At 43.5% G+C, this 27,937-nt stretch overlaps 1 long non-coding RNA gene across 1 annotated transcript; it reads left to right on the top strand.

The window, feature by feature from the left end:
• LOC133512234 (uncharacterized) lies at positions 1–27,685 on the top strand. The gene is made up of 5 exons (XR_009798139.1): positions 1–88; positions 3,414–3,550; positions 8,657–8,715; positions 15,483–15,656; positions 27,630–27,685. It is a non-coding gene; the product is annotated as an uncharacterized LOC133512234 (long non-coding RNA).
• The last annotated feature ends 252 nt before the right edge of the window (positions 27,686–27,937 follow it).

The following is a 27,937-nucleotide window of genomic DNA, read 5'->3' as shown; positions in this document are numbered from 1 at the left end:
GAACAAGGAAGGACGAAACGTGTGCAGCAGTGAGTTGTGCTTTGGAGGTTACGCGGAGAGCGAACGCGTTTGCATCGAGCACAATGCCGTTGAGTGGATTAAGTTGCCTTTAAAGTGCATTTCAAAAAATGAATTTTTGCTGGGGGTTTATTTGGAGGGCTGGAACACATTAGTGGCATTTCCATTCATTTCTGTGGGGAGGGAGAGGCAAGCGTTTTGAGATACAAGCGAGGTCACGGAATGAATTAAACTCTCAAGGCGCCACTGACAATGCAGTCTTTTTGAACAGGGACTTTATTTTATTGATTGTGTAATGTTAAAAAGAGAAAACTCATGTTTGAAAAAAAAAAAACAACAACTGCGTGGATTAGCAAATAAGAGAATCTGAGTCTGTTTGTGTTCTTCTTTTGTTTTGGGGTAATGTCAGCACACACGAGAGTGTCGAGTTTATCTTATCCGTGTGATTGATTGTCAATTTATGCGGCGTCGCACTGCTTTAATGTCAAACTATTTGCATGACTTGCACTGGAAACCGAGCCAGAACCACGATGTACTATATGGAAACAGGAGTTACGACACGCGGCGTGTGATGTATGAGATTGTCCCCGAATCATTTCTCCTTTTCAGCTGGGTGACAGCGTCCCTCTTTCTGAGGGAATTGCACGCATTGAGATTCTGCGCAGGACTTCCAGTGTTCAAATTTGACTGGCAAAAGGAGAAAGTGCACAATTTTTACTCCCTCTCCGTCTCTCCCTCTCCAGCCACTTGGAGCTATCTATCCTTGAGAGGTCGGATGGGTCGAGCAGAAAGAGGCGATGTAATCTCGCAAATCCATCTTGGCCAACTTCAAACTGTACACAACCAGTCGCAGTTCTTTATAGAGATTAAGGTGATGGAAGCTTGCTTTAAATGGGCCCAAAAAAGGGAGAACTTGATTGCTTGTAAACAACGAGGGTCCCCCGGAGAGAGCGACGCGGTGGTATTGCCGCCGCAGCACTTTTGTCAGAATTTCACCCATCCATTCAACCGTTTTCCATAGCGCAAGTCGTCATTATTTGTCACAGGTGAGCTGGAGCAGGCAACAGCTGACTTTGAGCGAGAGGCGGGGTACACCCTGGCCCAGATACGTAAAAAAAACTTTATTTTACATAACAAATATGGCAGCATACTGTACATGTGCACTAACTGCTTGTTGCCAGATTCATCTCAAAACACACTGTACTGTATTTTGAATACTTTACCAGGTGTACATGCTATTTCGGTTGTGTAGTGGTTATCACATCTACCGTCTATCACATATCTGGCCAAGAAGTTTGGGATTCCTATCTTGACTCAGGCCTCCGTCTCTGAACTCTGCATTTTCTCTCTGTCCTCAACATGGATTTTCTACAGGTACTGTGGATTGTTCACATACTTCAAATATATACATGTATCGTTAATAAAAGCGTACCAAGAGAGGTACTGTATGCCCAAGTCTGGTGTGGCGGAGAAATATGTTAGAATAGTACGGGACATGTATGAGGGCAGCAGAACAGCGGTGAGATGTGCCAGTGGTGTGTCAGAAGAATTTAAGGTGGAGGTGGGACTGCATGAGTGTTCCGTGCTGAGCCCCTTCCTGTTTGCGGTAGTAATGAATAGGCTGACAGACGAGGTTAGACTGGACTGGACCATGATGCTCGCAGATGATATTGTGATATGCCGTGAAAGCAGGGAACAGGTGGAGGAACAATTAGAAAGATGGAGGTAGACACTAGAAAGGAGAGGAATGAATATTAGCTGAAGTAAAACAGAATTTATGTGCGTGAATGAGATGGGGGGAGGAGGAAGAGTGAAGCTCCAGGGAGAACAGATAGCGAGGGTGGAAGACTTCAAATACTTGGGGTCAACAATCCAGAGCAATGGAAAGGGTGGCAAGGAAGTGAAGAAACGGGTCCAAGCGGGGTCGAAGAGTTGGGGGAAGGTGTCCGGTGTTCTATGTGACAGAAGAGTCTCTGCTAGGATTAAGGGCAAAGTTTATAAAACAGTGGTGAGGCCGGCCATGATGTACGGATTAGAGACGGTGGCACTGAAGAAACAACAGTAAGCAGAACTGGAGGTGGCAGAAATGAAGATGTTGAGGTTCTCCCTCGGAGTTAGCAGGTTGGATACGATTAGAAATGAGGTCAATAGAGCGATAGCCAAAGTTGGGCGTTTTGGAGACAAGGTTCGAGAGAGCAGACTTCGATGGTTTGGACATGTCCAGACGCGAGTGAGTGAGTATATTGGTAGAAGGGTGCTGAGGATGGAGCAGCCAGGCAAAAGAACGACAGGAAGACCAAAGAAAAGGTTGATGGATGTTGCAAGGGAGGACATGAAGAATGTGGGCGTTAGTGAGGAAGATGCACGAGATGGGCTTGGATGGAAAAAAATGACACGCTGTGGCAACCCTTAATCGGGACAAGCCGAAAGGAAAAGAAGAAGAAGAAACTGTAAAGATGTGAGTGTGAATGTTGTTTTTCCTTCTGGCCTCAGTCAAGGTGGAAGGCATTACAAACATTTTGGAATAAGAGCCAGTCTTAACTCAAAAGTGTAAGGCATCAGGTAGAAAGCCAACTAGAACATTCGAACCTTATTGGGGGGGGGGTGTCAGAGGCACTTGAAATGGTAGCCGGTGTATCATTACTCCCATTTAATGGGTTTTAATGTTTTTGGTTAGTTCTGAAACGTCACATTCTAGTTGGACAAGTGTACAATAGCACAACCACATTATTTCAGTTTATATTTATTTCCCATCTGAAAACTATGTTCCAATTAACGGTGTAAATAGTTTTGAAAATATTTTCTTTGATCACAAAAACCTTGTGCTGAGCATTTTACAGCGCTAAGGTGTTTTCAAAACATTAACTTTGAGGCACATTTTCAAAAGTTTGATTTTCCCTTTGAGGAAAACAAACTCCCTCTTGTTTTTTTTCGCCGAAAACGTCGATGGCTCCCAACTGCTTCTCCGCTCGTTGATCCGATTGGCCCGTAATGGATGTGACAGGCAGAATTTTCATCCCATCGCCTTCCTCGTATTTGTTTTATTTTTTTGTTTTCTTCCAAAGGACTAACCCCTTTTCCCAACAGTTTCTATCAGCACCTCCCCAGATGGATTTGCGAAAGTCTTTTGCGAAACAAACCATCTGGTGTGTCAGGTTATCTGTGCTCCCGATGCAATGGAAATAAATAGCGTTTCGCTTTGTGTTTGGGATTGCAGAAGTAGACGTTTTTTTTAGGGGTTTGTTCGGTTGAGCAAATTAAAATCCCGCCACCTTGAACAACCTTGAAATCATTTGCGCACCTGCAGTCGGCTTTGATGAGGATTGTATTTGCAGACTTTTTATTTCTGGACTCGTCTCATTGACCGTGTATCTTATTCGTCTTGTCTATTTCAGCGTCAAATTTAGCTGCCTGTTCGAGGAAGGATATTGCATATCGGACCAAGATGTACTTTCTCGTGACATTCCTGGTGGCACCGCAGGACCAGACCTTGGCTTTCCACCAGCGGCAGTTGCTCAGTGCATTCTCAGAGGTGAACACTTGTCATGTCGCTCGAGCACATCCACAGGCAGAGCTGCAGGCCCGACGGTGCATCTAACAAAAGAGGCCTCATGCATCTCATAAGCCTTGTTATCAGGAGACGTGTAGAATAAATTATTTTTGTTAGCGACCAGCTGTGGATTTGCATGCAAATTCCAATCCTCAAGGGTCGAAACGCCATTTCTCCAACGTTTCAATTCGGAGTCAAAAATTCGCACTTGCCAGTATATGCGGAAGAGATTTGATGTTTCTGTGTGTGATTGTTTTAAGATGTTTTTTTTTTTTTTTTCGTTTGGTTGGTTAAACTCAACCATGTGCAGCCTAATTTGCATTTTTGAGCACATAACTAGTGTCACTCGCCGTTAAGGACGCACCTTATAAATGAGTTATGCAAATTTGCACCAAGGTACATGCTCAACAGTCCGCTTGCATCATCTCAACAGTTCACATGCTATTCACATCAGACACCGGTGGCAACAGACGATCTCGGGGAATGTTGCGAGGGGCGACGCACACGATCTGAAGCTCAAGGTTAGCAAAAGACATTTCTAAATTTGCTACGGAGGGTGAAGAAAGGAGAGGGGGGGAAGAAAGTATTGTGGCGCATTGTGTGTCATCAAAGTCAACGGAATCACCAGCGCTGAGGAAAAATATGCAAATAATTGCAGTGGTCGTATAGCGTGAAAGAAAGCAATGTGATTTTTGGCATGCCGTCAGATGGTAACAGCACAATGTTTTGGAAAGACTGGTCAAAAAAAAAAAAAATTGTGGCGGGTGGGCGAGCGCTCAAGAGAACGCGGGTGGTCCGGTGACATTTAGAACCTTTTTGGGCTCACATGGTGCACTCGGGAGTGAGTTTCTAAGGAAAGAAAATAATCCCAGCACTGTTTACCTCAGACATTGAAATACAAAGGTTTGTTCTTTGGGATACAGGACAACAATTCATGTGGAGCAGAGCTGTGAGTTGTTATGTCTCAGAAATGAACACATTCAGTACCAAACTAAGTTTCTTATCATTCAACATCAAAGGGAGTGAGCATTATTAAAAAACTACGAACAGCTTTTGAATGTAGTCTCAGTTCATAAATCCCCCAACCCTGAATTTCTGACCGAACCCACGGACGGCACTAACATGCACAAGCGTGGTTTTCAAACATTGTGCAAGTCCACAGTTGTGATTCTAAGTCACAAAAAATCAATTTAATATCGAAAAGAGGCGATAAATTTACCCGTGGAGCAAAAATGTTTCTAATTCTGTCGCTTCCGAATGCTCTCAACTTCCCGAGGTCCCTCTGCTCTGCTTAAAGGTCTTGAGGGTCATTCAAAATTGGAAAACAACAGATGCCGCTTCAAACACAGCACAATTAACACAAACAACTCCGGTTTGAAGGTCTGTAGAAGGTCAGTACTAAACTGGGGCTAAGTACTGAAACAGGAACAGGGATCTTGGAGTGGACAACCGTAAAATCACGCAGGACTGTCGGCGAGGTCGAAGTCCACAACCCGAATGTGAGCTGCCGGGTTGAATTATCCATACATTGTCGTGGGGGAAGGCACGTACCTTACCTTACCTTACCTTACCTTACCTTACCTAATCTTACCTTTCCTTAACCACCAAAGAGCCAGACTCCTTCCCAGGGTGCCCCTGATTAGAGCATTTAGTGAGTCCACTTCCCTTCCGGAGGAAAGCCTGTCCCTCGTGGGCACCCCATTCTTGAATAATGCATCCTCCATCTCTGGGTTCTATCCAACAAAGGTCACCAGGCTTGAGGATTCACTCATCCCAGTGATGATAACACCCCAGGTCTCTTTTGTCCCCAACAATCCTAAATCCAGATTTCTGTCGGCTTGAAAACCCCAAACACTCCACTGACCGCGCCGCCGAGGAGCTGAGGTCTTTAGCATGGTAGCCGTGGTGCTTACTCAACTGTAGCAACTCATTTGTCACCTTCTGTAGGAAATCCCAAGTCCTGGATCTATTGCACACAGGGGTCACCGGTCGTCAGTGTTCTTCCATATCACAGATGGTATCACGGATATTAATTCCATTTCTGTCTATAAGGAAGGTTCTCTTCAGTTTCAATTTCAGCAGGGGTCTATTGGTTTTAAAAAAAAAAAAAAAAAACACTTTCCTCTGACTACAATACTATTGCGTTTGGGTCATTACCATGGAAACCAGATTGCGTACAAAACTGCAGTGACTACATGTAGTGAATATTACCCCGTTCCCGATTGTCGTAGCGAATCATCCATCTCTGGTTTCTATCAAACGGGAGTGAGTACCAAGGGTTCGTCCGCACCACAGATAGCATCAACAGATAGCATCCCTCTTTTCACGACAATTTGTCACGGAACTCCAAGCACATGTACCCTGAATTACAATTTGATCTGGGGCCCGTTGGGTCCAAAACACATTTTCCACTGGCCACAAGCTCTTTAACATAGTAACAAGCTTGTAAACTTCTTCATGGCTCATTTCGACCTACAAGGAAGTGACTCATCATTTGGCTACAGAGGATGCAGAGTCAGGGGCAAGTGGGGGGTTCAGTATCTTGCTCCCTGATACTTCAGCAAGGTTACAAGGGGCAGAGGTTTGAACCCACAACTTTTGGGTTGGAAGATTGGTAGTACCAGTAGAGCCACACAACCCTAATGTCGCCCACATAGATAACCCGTTCCCCTGATTGTAGCGCGTCATCCATCTCTGGGTCGTATCAAACAGGAGTCCCCATCCCAGAGGATCCTTCCACACCACAGATGGCATCACAGATATCCACCCCTACTTCTGATGCCTATTTGCCAAATTCATCAGGAAGAGGAGTACCCTCAACTTCAATTTCAGCAGGGGTCTATTGGTTTTGAAAAGTCTGGACACCGAACACGACACAGAAGGACTGGAGTCTTTGGCATAGCGCCCCTCACACAATTCTGGAGTCGGGCCCACGTTCCGTGTGGGTGCCATATTTGGAATATCACAGTGCATCACCCATCTCTGCTTTTTTGTACGACAAATGGGGTCACCCGTCCCAAGGGTCCTACCAAACCGCCCATGGCGTGACATCTAACCATCCCACCTGTGATGCCAGTTCGTCACAGAACTCTTGACAATGACAACCCCGGACCGGCATTGGAGCCAAAGTCTGTTGGCTTGAAAATCGTGTACACTGACCATGACATCAAAGAACCGGGCCATTCAGCAACGTAGCCAGATTGCTCACACAGCCGGGGTGACGACGTGTTCCGTCCCGCCACCTCCCCCGCCGTCCCTCTTCTGACACCGTTGAGCACAACACCAAAGAGCCAGACTCTCCAACACGGTAGCCTCGTCTCATAAACAAAACATTTCTCTTTGGGCCCGATATGAAAGAAGCTATCTTTACATTGAACACGACACGTCGCTGCACTTTGGTTGTTAACTGAAACCAAACAGATTGACACAACGCTAGATTACTATCAAGCGGGCCATCAGTGTTTTCCGTCAGATAAGTTCCAAGTGAGAGCTGTTGGAGGAGGAACCGAGCCAGCGTAGCTACAAATCCATACTATTTACCAACAGAGTGAGTTTTATTAAAGAAGTTGGCGCCTGCTTTGCAAATTAGTCATATAATTGTAAATGGCCTGAGCTGGAAAACCGGCGTTTGTGCAGCCGTAAGGAAGACTCACCCTCCGAGAGTTTCATTGATTATTCATCTCGGTAATGACCTCATGTCTCGGCCTGTTAGACTCCGGTGCCCATCAGCCTGTCACCCGGCCTCCGACACATTTCACACCCACTTTTTACAACGCACGTTCATAAATAAACACGTTACATGTTCGTCCAGATGAGCTTTTCGTTGGTGCTTCCCACTGAGGATTTTCACGTTTCGGAGGAGGGGCATGCACATCGGCTGTGTGGGTGGGGGGGAGACTGGTGCATTGATGAGATGGCAGGGACACAAAACAGGAGACAAAAGCAATCACGGCATCGACTTGGAAGTTGTCAAAGTCATTGACCCGGAGTCAGTGGACGGCTGGAGGAGAAACGGGGAGGAAAAAAAATGAAGGATGCAATTTAGTGAGCAGCTCCCTTGGACAAAGTCGAGCTCCGCGCAAACTTGCATTCTTCTGCCTCAATACGACGATCGAGAAACGTCCATCTCCTCAGGACGGCTCTCTCCTCTCCGCGAGCTTATTTTTCAACGGCGAGACTCAGATTGTTTCAGACCCACAAATTCTCTGTTATAGGAGAAAAAAGGCTCATGCCACGGTTTAGTGCCTGCGTGGGCGTTTAATACATTTTGACAGCCTTATGTCTGCTCTCGTGAGGATTTAGTAGCTTTTGACACAAAAAGGAGCAGCGTAATTAGTTAAAAATCTAAAATTGTTCCAAGACGGTATTTATAGGGATTTTTAACAAGGGGACAGCAAAGGGAACTAGCAGTTAGCATGTCGGCCTCGCAGTCGAGAGGTCGTGCAGGGATTAAATTGTCCGTAGGTGTGAACGTGAGCGTGCGGTGTTTTTAATACATGCGCTGCATACTGGCTGACGACCTTTTTCCCCCAAAGAGAGCCGAGATAAGCTCCGGCTCACCCACAAGCCCTAATGAGGACGAGCGCTACACAGTACAAAAATGGATGGATGGACTTTCAAAATCTAAAAAAAAAAAAATTGACATGCAAGCCTGAAATCTGCCAAGATTTCTCAGAAAAGAAATGTGCCACAAAAGCTCTCAGGACCGCCGTCGTGGATTACGTCACGTAGGATGTCAACATATTGCACGAGACCTCTGTGTCAAAGGATTAACGCTGTTTAGGTTTGGCTTTTTCTTTGACTTTTTTAGTGGCAGTGAAGGAGGAGGAGCCCGGCGAAGAGCAATAAGAGAAAATATTGTGAGAATTGAGTAGGAAAATGTATCCAACAAAGGTGAATTCAATTTCAAGCTGTAAAACTCCAAATTTGCCACCTTATCAAGGTAGCCACTTGTGGTTTTTACAGCTTGCACAAAGGAACCTTAAAACGTTGCTCATCATAGTCAAGTTGATAGTTTTATTAACTTTTATATTCAAATTGTTTCATGTTTTATTGATTTCTTTTTTTTCTCGTGCATCGTGTCCACAGTTTACGACTGTCTTGAGAAACTTCCCATCCGGTGTACAAGACAACCACAAGGAGTCAAGGTAAGGATTTTTATTTTTATTTTTGCTTTTTCTCCCCCCCCCCCCACGATTATGGCCTTCATTTTTTTTTTTTATAAAGATGGGATCGGAAAATGGATGGATGGATATTTACTATGACTTCTCCATTCCATTAGCGTAGGTTAGTGGAAGACGACGGCATGTTCCAATTGCGGTTTCATTTAGTAGCTCCATTATTTTTTGGGGGGTGGGGGGGGGCACTGAACTCGGCGGCACGGTGGATCAGCTGGAGAGCGTTGGCCTCACACTTTTGAGGTCCCGGGTTCAATCCCGGCCCCACCTGTGTGGGTTTCCTCTGGGCACTCCAGTTTCCTCCCACATGCCAAAAACATGCAACATGGATTGGATACTCTAAATTGCCCATAGGTGTGATTGTGAGTGCGAATGGTTGGTTTGAATGTGCCCTGCGATTGGCTGGCCACCAGTTCAGGGTGTACCCTGCCTCCTGCCCGTTCACACCTGGGATAGGCTCCAGCACTCCCTGCGACCCTCGTGAGGATCAGCGGCTCAGGAAATGGATGGATGGAACACGTGAACTCTGAATTTTGTGGCAAAAAATATGAAATTTGAAGTAGAGTACGCTGCTGTGTGGTTTGAACTGTCTGATATCATTTCAGACATTTACAGCATTTAACATCATAATTTGCTTTAACTTTTTGGCAGACGTTTTCCCCGCCCACAACATTAGTTAATTGGATAATTGCATAATAATTAATTCCAAAACAAGAGATGCGTCAAACATCTTTCCTGGTTGTCAATAATGTTTCCTCTCTTGGTACCGTAAATAACACAAATATTAGAAAAAACAGCAATAATAAACATAGTTGTTGAATAGAAATTGTGTCAACCAAATACACAAGTTCATAAGTTCAGCGTAAAATTTTACATACATATGTATATATATATATGTTGAAAGTTTTTTTTACATGAACATATATAAACTGTTTATTGTGGAGGCAACTTGATTTGCGCCTCCATAGACCCATATATTATTAAGATAAATATATCATGTGTTCCACTTTCTGTCTTGGGTGGGTGCTTCTTTTGTCCCACACGGAGTTGAAGAGAGCCACAAAACTGAAGGAGGAGGTTGGGAGACGAGATGCGAAGGGTGGTGGTGGTGGTGGGGGGGGGGGTGATTGAGGGGCAAAAACTAAAAATAAAATAAATAAAATCTCCTCCCGGGAGAAATGAATGCAGGCAGGGTAGAGCAAAGTGAATGCAATTTCAAAGGTGGAAATAATGGAGGTCACGTTGTCTGATGCTCCTGCGCCGGCCACCAAAACAACTGGGAATCAATCATATTTGCGCATGTTACTTTCTGAATCTAAATAACGACGCGTTTAAGGCCGATTTTTTTTTTTTTTGTTTGTTATTTGTTTTTTTAAATAACAGCGCTCAAACGGCGACGGGGCCATCCATTATCCCCCCGGCGCAATGAAGTGCAGCCGCAGTTATCGGTGAGGTGTTATCAGCTGACTGGAGCAATAATATTTGAAATGCTTTTTAGATTTTTTTTTTCCTCCCCCTCTGTTTTCTTCAAGCTGTTCCCCCGCCGTGTTTTTATTGTGACGCAAGGTCAAAATGGAGTTTATCCTGCGATATCAGCTGCCAGTCTAGACGCGAGGAGCGCTCACTCAAGGTGACATCACGGCGCCGTCTGCTCTCAGCGTGCCGCCACACCTTTCATTTCCTGCGAGCTCAAATTTACAACTTCATCCTCTGACAGAAGGAGTCCACGTGTGTAGCGTGACCCCAGACTGTGGTCGTCTGCGGGTAAACAAAGCCTGCGCGGCCTCTGACCCCCCCATCAAGAAAACAACAAACAGAGCACTTTTGGGGGGAATAACACGAAGCATAAGAAAGGAGCTCACCGACCCAGGTTACCGTCACATATCCCGCGAGTAGATCCGATTATGTTCAATTAAACGGGCCCCGCGTTTCACATTAAGTGCATTTGGGAGTGGATTAAGACGAGGTCAGAATTTCACAATTCATTCTTTGCGTGACAGTTTTGTTCAGCCGTGTGCATGGAGAATTTTCTAATGTAGTGTGATTTTTTTTTTTTTCTTTTTTTGCTTTCTTTAATAAGCATTTTAAAATGCTGGTTTGGACTTTATTTGTGATCTGAGAGACTTCCATCCAAAAAGAGCAGGAAAATGGTGAAATAGCAAATGGCACAATAATGAGGATAAAATCGGAGCACTTTGAGAATAAAGGTGTGGAATCAATTCAGAATGTTATGAGAATCAAGCCTCTAATCCTTCAGAAAAAAATAAACAAACAACAACAACAATATATAAAGATGGGCGGTGCGGTGGAAAAGCGTTGGCCTCACAGTTCTGAGGACCCGGGTTCAATCCCGGCCCCGCCTGTGTGGAGTTTGCATGTTCTCCCCGTGCCTGCGTGGGGTTTTCTCTGGGCGCTCCGGTTTCCTCCCGCATCCTAAAACATGCAACATGAACTGGACACTCTAAATTGCCCATAGGTGTGATTGTGAGTGCGACTGTTTGTCTCTATGTGGCCTGCCACCAATAAAATAAATTCTAAGGAAAAAGTTGTACCGTTACACTAACAACCATGGATATTTTGTTAAAGTTCCAATTGTACAATATATTAATGTCGGGATGTTTCATTAACAAAAAGATGAAATTTTGCAAAAAAAAAAATTCTGGGGTGGATTAAAGTCAAAATTTGCCAAGAAAAAAAAGATCCAAAAATCATACCTGAAAAGGAAGTTACCCAAATTTCACGTGGTTTTATTATTATGCAACAAAAGTTTGTTTTGCAAAAGCAATCATGACATTCGAATAGGAGTCAAAATATTACCAATAAAATAGATTAAGAAAAAGAAAAAAGTTGTAATGTTACACTCGGAATCAGGGAATTTATATTAATGTTCCAATGATACAATATATTAACGTTAGAATGTTACAAGATTTTTTTTCATTAAAAAAAGATGAAATATTGCAAAAAAATAAAACGTTTTTGGGTGGATTAAAGTTCAAATTTGCCAAGAAAAAAAAAAGTTATCCAAGTCTAGAATGGTTTTATTATTACACAAAAAAAGTTTTTTGCAAAAATGTTCATAACATTTGAATGATAGTCATAATGTTGCAAGAAAATCTAAAAAGAGTCAAAATATTACCAATGCAATAAAATACAATTTATTAATATCTGATTATTACAAGCCCAAAGTTATGCTTTTTGTGGAAAAAAAAGGAGGATAATTAAAACAATTCTATTTAGGAAAATACCATAAATGAATGCAAAAAATATTACAACAAGAAAGCGCATCTTTAAAAAGTTATTAGAAATTAAAGGTGTGATATTAGAAGAATTGTTCTTTTTAGACATGTCTCGAAATGGCATTTTATAATGTTTTATAACAATGTCTTATATCTTTTAAAAAATTCCTCAATAATGCGATAATACATTTTCTTTTCAGCGTGCTCTGATTCACTTTCATATTTGCAAACTGTTTTATTCTCATGTGTGTTTAATTACTCGAAGGTGCGATAGCGACAGTAAAGCGCCGAACGTTCGTCAATCCTTTTCCCGATTCTTTCTTATCTGCGCCCAAAAACGTTGCTTTAGTGGGCGACGGCCCAATCAGCCGTCGGAAAATGTATTGCAATGAACTTTCTTGGGAGATATGTATCCAGCAAAGTGGCAAACACGCGACAGACTATCAGAAAATGAACCGTTTTGAGGGAGGCGCGTCAAATTGAAATGGGACAAAATGAAACACTCCCGAGATGTTCCCCAACAGATTGGGCTTATATTTTTATTGACTGTGTTTTATTAATTTCATTATTTGGGGTCTTATTGGATGCTTCAACGCTCCTCGTTAATTCAATGGCGAGGGCGGCGAGCTCCGTCAACCGAAACTCTTTTTCGTGCGCCGTGGTGGACGCGACCTCGAAACCGTCAGTCATTCGTGCAGAACCGCACGTCGGCGTTTGGACCGTCGTCGTGCGTGGTCTCACTTTGCTTGATTGGATTCGTTCTATTTCCGTCATTATTCACGATTTTTTTTTGTAATTCAAACAAATCAAAGGTCGCCCCGAGAGGTTTCGTGGTATGTAAATCAGATTGCAGAATGAATTCAATGGAGCTTTCCGATGGCTCCGCCCCCCTTAGCTACAGTTGCCATGTCCCACAAGCTTCCAGAACATGTTTCAAGTTGATTCTCTATCGCATATTCCACATAATATTGGGGTATTTTTTTTTTTTTTTTGTCAAATGCATCAGACTCAGAGAGGTCTCAACTACGTCACCCAAGGATATGTGAAACGTTGGCCATCGATGCAAAAAAGTTTGACGGCTCACAAACTTCATATTGAAATCCAACAGATCCTGAAATCCTGAATGACAGAAATGTTAGGCAAACGTGCCAACCATCACTTTACAAATATTGAAATACAGTGAAAGATAATGATAGCACACTGGTATATAGGTTATGGGAATCAAAAAACTGGTTCTTTTTGGGAACTGGTTTCCAGTTATTTGATTCCAAGGGATCTTACGTTTACTTGCGTGACGATTCCACATATCAATCGTGGTGATGTGACGTGCCAGAGATGGAATTTGGTGTAACTTTGCTGACATGCCTACAAGGCAAGTTGATTCCAGGACCTTTCCGATGGGGACCTTAAGCTCCGCCCCCCTTAGCCACGTCCCACAAGCTTTCAAAATGGCGACTGAACAGAACAGGTTTCATGTCGATTCTCTATCGTGTATTCCAGATAATATTGGGGTATGTTTTTTGCCAAATGCGTCAGACATGTCCAAGAGAGTTCTACAGAGAGGTCTCAAATATTTCACGCAAGGATATGTACACGGTATTAAGATTTTACAAGGAGCAGGACGCAATGTCTGAGTGACAGCGAAATGTTGGCGATCGATGCAAAAAAGTTTGACTTCATACTTTCACTTCATATTGAAATCCGACAGGATAAAATAGTGGAACCGTACTGCGCGTTTAAAGCAGGGTGAGTACTTTTTACTTGGAAAGATCACGAGTAATATCATAGCAGTCTTTATAAGTAAGTGGGTGTATTCATTTGGCTTGGCTCGGAATCGAACCCAGTGCTCTGTCTTCAAAGTCCGATGTGATACAAATAGGATACAAATTTCTCTTGCATGACATCGGGCATTTACGTACCAGAATTAAACGTTCCACAAGCGCATCTGAGGACCATTTTCTTCGTAACATTAACTTTTCCAAGCCCACGCTACCGACAACCAGCATTGCTTGTGCGACAATACGGCGAGAGGGGCGTTTCAAGCCAGGGGTTAAGATAATGCGGCTGATTGGTCGGAAAGGACCATCGTGCACCTCCTTTGGAAGTAAGCACCTTGGTCACCAGGGGGCAGTATAATGGAGACAATTACATGACTCAGTAAGCTGCAGTGATACGATCCGGTTTTTGTGTAATATACTGTCTGTTGACGTGTTGCTGCACCATTTGTGTTCAAGTATCTGTAGGTTGTAGCTACAGCAACATCAATGCTAGTTTCATTAGCCCATATATGGCGCTTTGCATTGAATGTTAGCTTTAAGCTCACAGACTTTCAGAAGTTATGTTCTTTGATTAAATTTAAATTTCAATTATCTTGTGTTTTTTTTTTTTAACTTCAATTAGGAATGGAAATAAATGTCAGAATTTTCAAACACGAACTATTTTGCTGGCCTGTGGGGCGGTTGTGGGGCTGCCCCACGAATTCTGCCACGCATCATGTGACGAGAACCAAATCTTCATCTGCATTTCTGGCAGCGTGTACTTCTTCACTGGCTTCATTGTACAGATGTGTGATTAAATTGCATCCCATACTCATGAGAGTGACCTCAAAGGCAGTAGTGGTTGACCCCCCATGAATCCTGCTTAGCAACTGTCAGAAAGGGGAAAAAAAATCCGAGCTGCTTTGCGATTCATTGTTTGTGGTCTCAGTGCGCGGTGCAAAAGACAGATGGACTGACTCACCGCGAGAAAGATCGGGAGAAGAATACTTTTGCCTTTCATGCTAAGTAGCCCGCAAAATCTGGGTTAGTCATCATTTTTTTTTTTGTCTTGCGAGACACAAGGTCCAAGACTGCCGAGCTCTTCTCTGAACAGGAGTGAGTCAGAGTGATAGCTGGACTAAATAAAACCAAGCGGATGCAAATGCGCAGCGCGTGTAATTGCAGATGATTCACGGACTCCGAAACAGCCAGCCGCCGTCGTCGCGGGCGCCGTTTCCACCCGGGGCGTAATTTGCGCGATCTCCCCCCGCCCCCGTTGCCGCAGCAACGGCGTGTTATTAACTTTGACAACCCTCAGTCACGTCAACGGCGGGCGGGAAGGGAGGGAAGGGAGGGAGGAAGACGGGATGCCACCTAGTGGGACGCGACTAACCCACATATCTCAGCAGCAATTAGCTTCGGGCCGTACAGGAAAGTGACGCGAACTAATTCCTAAATACTGCGGCGACACCAAAGAGGAGGGAAGCCACCCACAGAAGAGGAATGGAGTGTCATCGGCGAACGGATCGGCACGGGCCCGCGTCGGCGCGGGGCCTCTCCAATTACTTCAAGGTTAACTGTGATCCACTAATAACTTTGGGGAACTGGAGAAACAAAACATTGTTCGCTAATTACATAAGCAAGCCATTTAGACTGATTGATGCAACTTATTATCCCGCCGCTCGCCTTCTCGCTGGCCTCGCCGTCCCGTCCTCCCGCTCTAATTTGCTCTTTCCATATATAGGATAAGGACGCGGCTTCATTTGGCAGGCGCCCCCGCCAAGGAGACCCGTAGACGACGCCCCCTCCCCAACCCCCACCACCACCGCCACCGCCACACAGCACCGCTCAACCCCTCCCCCGACGCCGATTGATCATCATCAGGAGCCAAACGCTCCCGTGTGAAGTCACTGACGAGGTAGGGGTCAAATGGTGCCGTGCGCCCTGATGAACTAAATTCATCAGTGATGCATCCGTGACTTCACGTGGGCCACATATAACAAGGGGGTCCTAAAACAGGAGACTGGCTCGGGTCCATCCATCCATTTTCTTCGCCTCTTATCCTCACAAGGGTCGCAGAGAGTGCTGGAGCCTATCCCAGCGCTCAATGGGCAGGAGGTGGGGTACACCCTGAACTGGTTGCTAGCCAATCGCAGGGCACAAGGAGACAAACAGCCACACTCACAATCAGACATAGGGGCAATTTATCCATCCCTCCATACATTTTCTTTGCCGCTTATCTTCACGAGGGTCGCGGGGAGTGCTGGAGCCTATCCCAGCTGTCAATGAGCAGGAGGCGGGTTACACCCTGAACTGGCTGCCAGCCAATCGTAGGGCTCATGGGGACAAACAGCCCCACTCAGAATCACACCTAGGGGCAATTTATCCATTCCTCCATCCATTTTCTTTCGTTCTCAAACATGGCTTGGCCAATGAGAGAACAGAAAAAGCTGCCAGGTCCAATCACAAAACTGCTTGGTTGGTGCATGGAAATCATCCATCCATCCATCCATCCATCCATCCATTTTCTTTGCCGCTTATCCTCATGAGGGTCGCGGGGAGTGCTTGGAGCCTATCCCAGCTGTCAACGGGCAGGAGGCGGGGTACTCCTTGAACTGATTGCCGGCCAATCGCAGGTCACATCAAGACAAACAGCCGCACTCACAATTACACCTAGGGGCAATTTAGAGTGTCCAATTAATGTTGCATGTTTTTGGGATGTGGGAGGAAACCGGAGTGCCCACCCAGAGAAAACCCACGTAGGCACGGGGAGAACATGCAAACTCCACACAGGCAGGACTGGGATCGGACCCAGGTCCTCAGAACTGTGAGGCCAACGCTTTACCAGCTGACCCACCGCGCCGCATCCTAACCGTTTTATTATTATTATTATTTCATGTCTCCCTCGTCGCCACCGTTGTAACGCTCCAAAATGCCACGCCCGCTCAACCATGCAAACACACCCGGTGTTGTGTTTGTTGTTGATGTCGTAATAACAGATCATCCTGAATTGTCCTGCTTTATTATTGTTTATTATTATTATTTTTTTTTTTTTTTTGCCAGCCGCCATTGTAAATAAGCTCAATAGGAATGTGAATTAGGCGGCGCCCGCGTCTCACGCCTCGTGAATATGATTAATTGCAACAGCGACGGGAAAAAATAGGGAGGGAGAATATTAATTTGCCTCGGCCGTGAGCGTGGGTTAGCATGTTGGCGATAAGGAAGGAATGCAAAGGCGCGCGAGGCTAATTGTCGTACGTTAATGTCGATTAATTAATCGCGCGGAGGGAGGGGAGGAAAGTGTTTTAAAAGAAATAAGGCGTTTAATCTGACTTTTCTATTTCTGCACTCCGAGCGAGAAAGAACCTTTCTCGGTGCCATAATTCCTGGCACGGTGATAACGCTGAGTGACGTGGAGAAGAGCATGGTTGTTGGCAAATTGTGCAACAAAGACTTTTTGCTTATCTCCCGAGCACTTCAAGCCTTTCGCTATCACCTCGGGGCAAAACCGGCGTGGATACCGAGCGCTAGCTTGAGTGTCAGCTGTTCAACACTTGAAGCGGCTACTCATCGTGTTACAAAGGTTGCGTGTCTCGCTGGGGCTCATTTTATATGTATATATATATATATGTATATTCTTCTTACATATATATGTAATATTAGCGGTAGCCTTCGTTTTGCACAAAAGCTGCAAATGCTAGTTTGAAATCGAATACAGACGCTCAGATTAGTTCTCTCGATCAAAATGTACTGGAATTAAAAAAAAAAAAAGACAAATATATTCATTAGGGCGACATGGTGGTTCAGCTGGAAAGCGTTCGATCCCCGACCCGCCTGTGTGGAGTTTGCATGTTCTCCCCGTGCCTGCATGGGTTTTCTCCGGGCACACTCCAAAAACATGCAACATTAATTGGACACTCGAAATTGCCCCTAGGTGTGATTGTGAGTGCGGCTGTTTGTCTCGATGTGCCCTGCGATTGGCTTGTGACCCGTTCAGGGTGTACCCCGCCGCCTGCCCGTTGAATGCTGGGATAGGCTCCAGAAATCCCAGCGACCCTCGTGAGGTTAAGCGACAAAAAAAATGGATGGATGGATGGATGGATGGATGGATGGATGGATGGATGGATGGATGGATGGATGGATGATTTCCATCCACCAACCAAGCTGTTTTTGTGACTGGACTTGGCAGCTTTTTCTCTTCTCTGATTGACCAAGCCAAGTTTGAGAAAGAAAGAAAATGGATGGAGGGATGGATAAATTGCCCCTAGGTGTGATTGTGAGGGCAGCTGTTTGTCTCCATGTGCCCTCCGATTGGCTGGCAACCAGTTCAGGGTGTAACCCGCCTCCTGCCCGTTGACAGGCGTGATAGACTCCACCGCTCCCCACGACTCTCGTGAGGATAAGCGGCAAAGAAAATGTATGGAGGGATGGATAAATTGCCCCTATGTCTGATTGTGAGTGTGGCTGTTTGTCTCCTTGTGCCCTGCGATTGGCTGGCAACCAGTTCAGGGTGTACCCCACCTCCTGCCCATTGAGCGCTGGGATAGGCTCCAGCACTCTCTGCGACCCTTGTGAGGATAAGAGGCGAAGAAAATGGATGGATGATTTCCATGCACCAACCAAGCTGTTTTTGTGACTGGACTTGGCACCTTTTTTCTGTTCTCTGATTGGCCAAGCCAAGTTTGATAAGCAAAACACATCTAACGCGACCTTAATCATCAGCATCGCTGGTGTCTCTTATGTGTTTTATTATCATCACTGTATTTGTAATTGTTTTGTCATCATTTGGTAAACTGTCGCTAGACGATGAGGATGCGTGCTGTTGTATTGCATTTTGTACGGTATCGATGGTTTCTATCACCGCAAGATGACAGCGGTGGTATTTAGAGGTGGATTAAGTTGGGTAAATCCCCGCTGAGGGACCAGGTATCGAGTGCGCCTCCCGCCGCCGGGTATAAGAAAATATATTTAAAAAGTAGTCGAGACTTGGCAGTCGGTCCTTGGTTCAATTTACCTCTTTGTTGTTCAATGACAGTTCCATTTGGTTCTGAATTTGGCCCCCGGGGGTGTGATGCCGCCACAGATCACCGATCCTCGGCAATAGCTTGAAACGCAAAGAAACGTGGCTCGATATTAAATGCGTGACAAATAAAGTCGCTTTCTCGACAAGTTTTAGTTAGGTTGACTTCCTCGCTCTTCTCCACTTGCGTTCATTAAAAGTCCCCGTCGGTCGTGCCGAGCAATTGAGGGCTGCGGTAATCTTTCATCCCCCCAACCCTAAAAAAAAAAAAAACATCAGCTGCAGAAGTCTGTGTAATTTGTCAAGTTGTTGTCACTCCAAAAGGAAAAATCTGTCATCCAAACGACACGTCAAATGGCGGACAACAAATGGAGGTGTGCCGCGGATGTCGTCTGTCGTCCAAACATTATTTTTGTGAGTTACATTTACGAGCCCCCGCAAACGCACATGCACAGAGCCCTACACGATATGGAATGACGATGGACTGAGCGATGCATGAACATTACCGACACCATCAAGGGTTGCACCCCACAGTCGAGAATCCCTCTTGGATGGAAATTGACCGCGTGATGCACGATAGCGTAAACGTGTGTCTGATGTCAAAATATTAGTTATGTGCGCGATATAGCACAGTGACAAAAAAAAAAAAAAAAATTGATAACATGAAAAGTAACACAGTGCCATCCAAGCATTTCTCTGGGGTTACATTTCCAAAACAAAATGGATCTAAACTCCCCCCGAAAAAAAAAAATCTGTGTATTGATCATTACTGTACAGTGAATAAAATAAGTATTTGAACACCCTGCTATATTGCAAGTACTCCCACTTAGAAATCATGGAAGGGTCTGAAATTCTCATCGGAGGTGGATGTCCACTGTGACAGAGAGAATCTAAAAAGAAAAATCCAGAAATCACAATGTATGATTTTTTTAATCATTTATTTGTGTGATCAAGCTGCAAACAAGTATTTGAACACCTGTCTATCAGTTAGAATTCTGTCCCTCAAAGACGTCATGATTTGAAATCATGCATGGCACGTCAAGGCCCGTCTTAAGTTTGCCAATGACCATTTGGATGATACAGAGGAGTCATGGGAGAAAGTTTTGTGGTCATAATTCCTCGAACCGTGTTTAGAGGAAGACGAATGATGAGTTCCATCTCAAGAACACCATCCCTACTGTGAAACATGGGGGTGGTAGCATCAGGCTTTGGGGGTGTTTTTATGCACATGGGACAGGACGACTGCACTGTATTATTGAGAAGATGACCGCAGCCATGTATTGTGAGATTTTGGGGAACAACCTCTTTCCCTGAAGATTGGTCGTGGCTGGGTCTTTCAACATGACAATGACCCGAAGCACACAGCCAGGAAAACCAGGGAGTGGCTCCGTAAGAAGCATATCAAGGTTCTGGCGTGGCCTAGTCAGTCTCCAGACCTAAACCCAATAGAAAATCTTTGGAGGGAGCTGAAACCCCGTGTTTCTCAGCGACAGCCCAAAAACCTATCTGATCTAGCGAAGATCTGTGTGGAGGAGTGGGCCAACATCCCTCCTGCAGTGTGTGCAATCCTGGTGAAGAACTACAGGAAATATTTGACCTCCGTAATTGCAAACAAAGGCTACTGGACCAAATATTAACATTGTTTTTCTCAGGTGTTCAAATACTTATTTGCAGCTGTATCACACAAATAAATCGTTAAAGAATCATACATTGTGATTTCTGGAATTTTGATTTTAGATTCTCTCTCTCACAGTGGACATGCACCTATGATGGAAATTTCAGACCCCTCCATGATTTCTAAGTGAACTTGCAATATAGCAGGGTGTTCAAATACTTATTTTCTTCACTGTATGTGCCAAAGCACACCCAGCGCCCCAGCGTAATGCCCGATACCACGAACATATGTAGAGTTTGGGTCGTACAACTTTTGTGAGGTACATTTACCGCTAAAAATGTACATTTACTGACTGCTCAACGGTTGCAAATTTTTCCGTTCGGCTCCTTGTTCGTGAAGCGAATTCAAAGGTTTCGTGAAGGTCAAATGAAGTTCACCTTGTAAATGGGCTTCCACTTGTGTTGTGCTTTTCTACTAAAGTGCTTTAACCTTTCCTCCTCATTCAGCGACTGATGATGATGCAACAGGAGCAGCAGGAGGTGTTCGCAGTCTTGCTCGACACAGTTCGACAAGTTTGTAGCCACAACCGCTCGACCGCGTGAGCCATCTCGCCCTGACCCGGAAAGATTTACAGTGCGTTTTTAATTCATCCCGAAATTTGGCTCAAAGGCCAAATATCCCCGGCCCGACGTTTGCAGTAGTGTCGTCGCACTCTCGGTCATAAACCCAGTTGGTGTGTGCTACATTTCCTGCAAACATTTTAGCTAACACTCGGCTGTATTTCCCAAAACAAAGAAAGAAATCTCTCAGCACTCCTCCGAATAAAATATCACAAAAATGGAAATAGCTTTTAATTCATTTGCTTTGCCTGTAGCTGTTATTAGGAATCGCACAAGACACGCCCCCGCTGCGACATGATTGGCCCCTGCAACATGGGAAGGGGAGGCGACGGAGATATATTGAAATTCCGTTTTTAAATGTTTTAGCACATTTGTACAAATTACAAATCAAGTTTACTACGGGGTGGCACGGTGGAGCAGCTGGTAAAGCGTTGTTGCGATTATGAGTGCGACTGGTTGTTTGTTTCTATGTGCCCTGCGATTGGCTGGCGACCAGCTGGGATAGGCTCCAGCACTCCCCGCGAACCTTGTGAGGATAAGCGGCAAAGAAAATGGATGGATGGAAGTTTACTATGCTTATGTTTAGGGCTAGGACTGGTTATAAGGTGGTTCTGGATGGGTTACGATTAGTGTTTGTGGCAGTCACATCTTTTCCCATCTGTAAACTGTAGGGCACAGGTGTCAAACTCAAGGCCCGGGGGCCAGATCTGGCCCGCCGGATAATTTTATGTGGCCCGCAGAGGCAAATCTGTGTATCAACTTCCATGATTTTTTTTTTTGTTGAAACCTGTACCAAAATTTCAAATTGTCCTATCATAAATGATAACGTTGAGATATGACAAACATTTTTTTTGTGTTACCAAACAACAATAGTTGGAAAACCCCATTACCCTTGATTTCTGAGTGGGAAAGTAGTTCATAAATTTCACGTGTAAATATGATGAGGCGGTTAAGGATTTTTATCGTTTCACAGCCGTAACGGCCCTTTGAGGGGAAACCGCAAGTACAACGTGGCCCGTGACAAAAATGAGTCTGACGCCCCTGCTGTAAGGGCGTGTTCTACCGGTACCCGACTACTATCAGTCAGGCAACCAAAACCAGGGTCCACCCGCTTCTCTCCCGAAGTCAACTGGGATAGGCTGCAGCTCACCCTCAACCCTGACGAGAACGAGCACTTTGGAAAATGGCTTGGACCGGCAGCCGCGAGACATGCAAGGGCTGCAAAAAAAAACCCAACCGCAATCAAAACCCACTTTCCAGCATTCAGCCGCTTTTAGCGCGTGTGATGAGGTAGCTCGTGTGGAGAACTTGCAGCACAATGTGGAGCTCCGTTTGAAATAGCGAGCACGTAGCAGCGCAGGGATGTTTAACAGAACTCCATTAAAATAATAAAAAAAAAAAAAGTGACCCTGCGTAATAGCAAGAACTCATGAAATAACTTTTATCTGCGGGAGAGAGGGAGAAACGTCCCTCTTCTAATGAACTTTAATGAAATGCCCTATAAATTGCGATTTAGTTTCTTTGATCACATTCTTCAAATTGCATTGACTTGAGGTGCTTTCTTTGTGCTGGCGTGTGCGTGGCTGGAGTGGGCTCACAGCATAACGGCGCCCCCTAGCGGCGAGAGAGCCGAAGCTTTCTCACCTGAGAAGGAGTCTGTGTTTTGTTCAATTCTGCAGTACACTCGAGCCTTTATATGCTCTGTCCAAGTCTAAACAGTTCATGAATGAAGATTGATTTTTCAAAGGGCATATTAGCGCAATTTGTATTTTAATTATTTATTTTGGGGGGGGGTGCACTGTCCCTTTTAAATCACCTGGAGAATTCATAATTAATGAATGCTGACATTTTCACTCCTGTGGCCCAGTTTGAGTCATTTATAAAAATCCACTAATGCGCCTGGCAATTATTTAAAAATAGCATTGACTGATGCCCGCATGCTTGAGTTGTATAAGTGCAGTCAAATGTTTTTATTCTTTCTGCTTGGTGTTTTTTTTGTATGTCCTTGGTCATTGTTTGACAGCAAAAACACAGCAAACACACTTTCAATATGCATTATGAATACTGTCCTTACACCGAAGTGTGTACATAATTATGAATCCATATAAAAAGGAACATTATATTAGAAACCGCTCTCAGTTGCGGTGCAGTTCTACGCCATTGCAAACTACCAAATACGTTTTTATTCATTGATATTGATCTCATTTTTAAGCGTGCATGATTAATTTTATAAAGGAAGAATACTGTGTATGATACAATCCATAAATTAGAAACCATTAAAACGCTACAGGCACTCTACCTTAGTGCATGTCAAACAAATCTTTCACGTGTTTTTAAAGAATGATTGGGAAAAAAAACAACTTGAATAAATTGAGTTAAATAAATTAATCTATCAGGGTTGGAAATGTCAGTAAACTAGCTAGCACACTAGATGGATCAATATATAAATAAACGGACGAATCTTCATATACTTCAATGGAATAATAGTCATATATTAATATAGTTCTCTATCAAAAACATGGAAGTTGTATGAATAAATGTTTTGGAAATATGCTAACTAGTCATCAACCTAAAAAGCTCGATAGCTAGCTTGATATGTCTCCATAAACGTATATGTGACAATCTATTATTACATATTAATTAAAACAAACAATGATAGTGATTTCAATATGAATTCCACTTCACTGTTGTGTGGTGTGCTAATTAGCATATAGTCCTATCAAAAACATGGAAGTCGAATCAATAAATGTTTTGGAAATATGCTAATTAGCCATCAACCTAAATGGGTTGATAGCTAGCTTAATATATCTCCATACACGTAGCTCTCAACCTAAATAGCTTGATAGCTAGCTTGATATATCTCCATAAACATGTATGTGACAATGCATTATTATATATTAATTAAAACAATGATGGTGACTTGAATATGAATTCCGCTTGACTGTTGTGTGCTGTGCTAGTTAGCATATACTCGTCAAAAACATGGAAGTTGAATAAATACATTTTCGGGAAATATGCTATCAACCTAAATGATTGATAGCTAGCTTGATATATCTCTATAAATGTATATGTGACAATGCATTATTATATATTAATTATAACAAACAATGATAGTGACTTGAATATGAATTCCACTCGGCTGTTGTGTGGTGTGCTAGTTAGCAGATAGTCCTCAAAAACATGGAAGTTGAATAAATAAATGTTTTGGAAATATGCTAACTAGCCATAAAACTAAATGGCTTGATAGCTAGCTAAATATATCTCGATAAACGTATATGTGACAATGCATTATTATAGATTATTAAGAAAAAAAACAATGATTGTGAATTGAATATGAATTCCACTTGGCTGTTGTGTGGTGTGCTAACTAGCCAGAAAGCTTGGTGAATCGTTAGGTAACTAGTTGATCCTCAAGTAGTATCAGTCCAGTATTTCTGTGCCAATGTAATGTTTTATTTTCAAATAATTTTCTCTATATAAGACATGGAGATTTTAAAACATACAGAATCATTGATGTGTTGAATATGAATTCAATTTGGTCGTTTCATTTGACAGTCAGCTCATAAGATAGCTATCACTGAGATATAAAATAGAGAGCTGTAAAAAAAAAAAAAAATATGTGTTTGAGAAGAAGATTGTTGAATAAAAATTGTTTTCAAGTGTGATATTTAGGAAAGGCAAATATTTGCTCTGTCACTGGAACTTGCGCTCACTCGCATTTTTGTCCGTGAAAATAAAGTACGCAACCCGAGCAGAATCTAAAGCCAGCGTGACATAAGTCACCACTTGACAAATTTGTTATAAAAAAACAAAAAAAAACAACAACAAAAAAAAACGGAGTTGCGCAAATGTCATCGTGCGCTGTTAAGAGAGGTTATGCCACACAAGTGTCTCTTGACCACTAGTATCTGTGTGGCGGTTGCCGGGCAACGCTGCGGCGGAGCGCCAGCCGGATACCTGTTTCCCCTCTCATTTGGCAGTCTGTGTACGAAGCTTTGCAAAGCTGCTGAGCCACACAGCACTAAATAATGACTTGCTGTTTCATTTAGGACGTTTGCTCTGCCTTGGAAGGGAGATTGCCTCCGGTCAGGTGATAGCGAGCGTGCGCGTTTGAGCACTGCGGTGATTGCGCACGCTCCTTAACTCCTACTAAACGTTGCGTGCAACACTGTAGAAAAGTCTGAACTTTTTTTTTGATTCAAATGACTTTTTCTAACGTAGTCTGACCAGTAAACCGTTGACTGTGTGCAGTTATGTGCACGGGCCGAGGGAGAATCCATTGCATATGTTCCATTCAGATTTTTAAAGATTCTATTTTCACTTTTTAATGGTGTCTGAAGCGGAAAGTACACCGTCTAGAAATTTAGACGTTTCCGGCTTCACTGTAGCACCACGGCGGCCTGCAGCAACAAGCGCAATTAAAAGCGTTCCGTGGAACTATTTGTTGAACTGAGAGAGGGATAACAGTTTGCAAGAAATACCGTAATTTCTCGAGTATAATGCGTTCTGATGTATAATGCGCACCCCCAAAGTTAACCTAAAAAAAAAAAAAAAAATCAGGAGAACCCTTCTACCAATGTACAATGCGCACCACCCATATGCCCAGAAAATTAGGAATAATCTGAATTTATATTTTGTTAGTGTTGTACTTGTATTAAAAAAAAATGTCCGTGCAGCAATCATTAATAATAATCATTGTGCATGTCCTAATGTTGCGGTAATATAATCTCGGAACAGACCACAAGTCCCTGCAATTGCCAGAACAGAATCCCTCAACTCAAATAAATGCTCAACGATGGCATAACATTTTATTAATCCTGTTGATAACACATATTACAGTTTTAAATAAATGAACTATTAAACACTTTTTAACTTAAATGTTTTTTTGCACCAAATATTTGTGCATAGCGCAGTTTATCCACTACATTTTTGAGCAGTCAGTTTTGCATTGCTTTTTTTCTTGTGAACTTTAACAATGCTCTGTTCCATTAGCATTTCTGCATTTTTGTTTTGTTTCAAAGATTGTTGTTGGGTGTTACCATCCATCCATTTTCTTCGCCGCTTATCCTCACGTGGGTCGCAGGGAGCGCTGGAGCCGAGCCCAGCTGTCAACGAGCAGGAGGCGGGGTACACCCTGAACTGGTTTCCAGCCAATCGGAGGGCACATAGAAACAAACAGTCGCACTCACAATCACACCTAGGGGCAATTTTAGAGTGTCCAATTAATGTTGCATCTTTTTGGAGTGTGGGAGGAAACCGGAGTGCCCGGTGGAAAGCCATGCAGGCACTGGGAGAATATGCAAACTCTACACAAGCGGGTACGGGATTGAACCTGGGACCTCAGAACTGTGAGGCCAGCGCTTTACCAGCTGACCCGTTTTTGGGTGTTACTTTTTGTAAAAATAAAAACAAGTTGCTTTTTTCCCCCCTCGTTATTGCTTGTTTAAAGTTATTCTGCACTTTTGTTGATTAAAAAAAAAAAAAAAAAAAAAGTTTACAAGGCTGGGGGCCGAATCGCCACAGATACGGCTATGCATTCCCAGCCTGGCCTAATCTACTAGTAAATCATACATTTTAAGCAAAAAATAAATATATTTCTCAAATTATTTTATTATATGAAGTATTTCAACTATACAAGCCTAATTTTTTAGGCTTGGAACCAATTATTTCTTCTTCCATTCATTCTAATGGGAAATATCGATTTGGTTTTCAAACAAATCACTTCTCGAAATGCTTTCTAGAACGGATTGTGGTCGAGAACCGAGGCGTACTGTACCTATTTCTCTCGATTACCGTTCACAAATGTATCTTTTAGCTAGCACCTTCTCCTTTAACATCCAGATCCATATCTAGATGTCGATTAGTCCAGACGATTATTCCACAGGAGTGACTTTGGCCGCCCACAATAAAGGGCACAGCACAATGCCGCGCATGACGCAAGCTCGTTCCGCTTTGCTCCAAGCAAGAAAGTATCCATATATCATCGTTACGTTACGTCATAATTGAGACAGCCGCGGTGACCTGCTCTCCGTGGAGCCGCCACGAATGAAGCAGACTGAAATTCTTTTTTTTTTTATATTCACTCGCATTAAGGAAACTGCCAAGTGTTGTTAGAACCATCGGTGCCGTTTAAATTCGGCGTCCGAGCCTCATTGCTGCACGCAAAGCAAACGACTCCATTTCAAGTGACTGCGTGCGTGCAATATGACACCGCGTTGGTGACAATTAATTGTGAATAAACCCGCATCGACGGGATGCCGGCGCTCACGTCCAAACCGTCTCCGGCGCTGCTCTTATATATTCGTGTGAAGTGCACTCACTGATCTAAAAACATAATAATAATAAAAAAAAATAAGACTGGATGGCTCATTGGCCACCAAAACTGAAGTCGCCCTCCGCCATCTTGATACTCCCAAAACAACCGTGCCGACCTGTGCGTTAATCGCCAGTTTCGTGGGTGTGAGAAAACATTCCACGGGTAAGTTAGAAAGATTTACTTTGACACAGTTAAAGTTTGTTTGTAAAAGTTTTTCTTTTTATTATTATTATTTTCTGATGAGCTTAATTCACTTGAGCAAAGTTGTGTTTACAGTTGTTGTTGTTGTTCACCGTTCACTCTCTGCTTCACCTTTATAGGCCGACGGTTTTTCCCGAAAAAGCGTTGTCAATATTTTCCCAAACTTCATCCGTGGGTAAGCAAGAAAATACATTTCCTGTGAGCTTTTTTTTATGAATTTCATAATACAGAACTCTGCAAATTGAATTTGATTTTCAAATGCGAGGAAACAAGTTGAAATCTGAAATTGGACGTCACAGAGGCAACAAATGAACAATGCGTTTAGCATGTATTTTCCCATTGCCAGTCCTTATTTCCAAAAATATAACTAACTGATTGACTTAAAATTTAATGTTTTTATCACAAAAAAATGCTTAGTTTTTTTCTA

The sequence above is a fragment of the Syngnathoides biaculeatus genome, chromosome 14 (genome assembly GCF_019802595.1).
Source record: "Syngnathoides biaculeatus isolate LvHL_M chromosome 14, ASM1980259v1, whole genome shotgun sequence".
Taxonomy (NCBI): Eukaryota; Metazoa; Chordata; class Actinopteri; order Syngnathiformes; family Syngnathidae; genus Syngnathoides; species Syngnathoides biaculeatus.
This window is presented reverse-complemented; position numbering and strand designations above follow the sequence as displayed.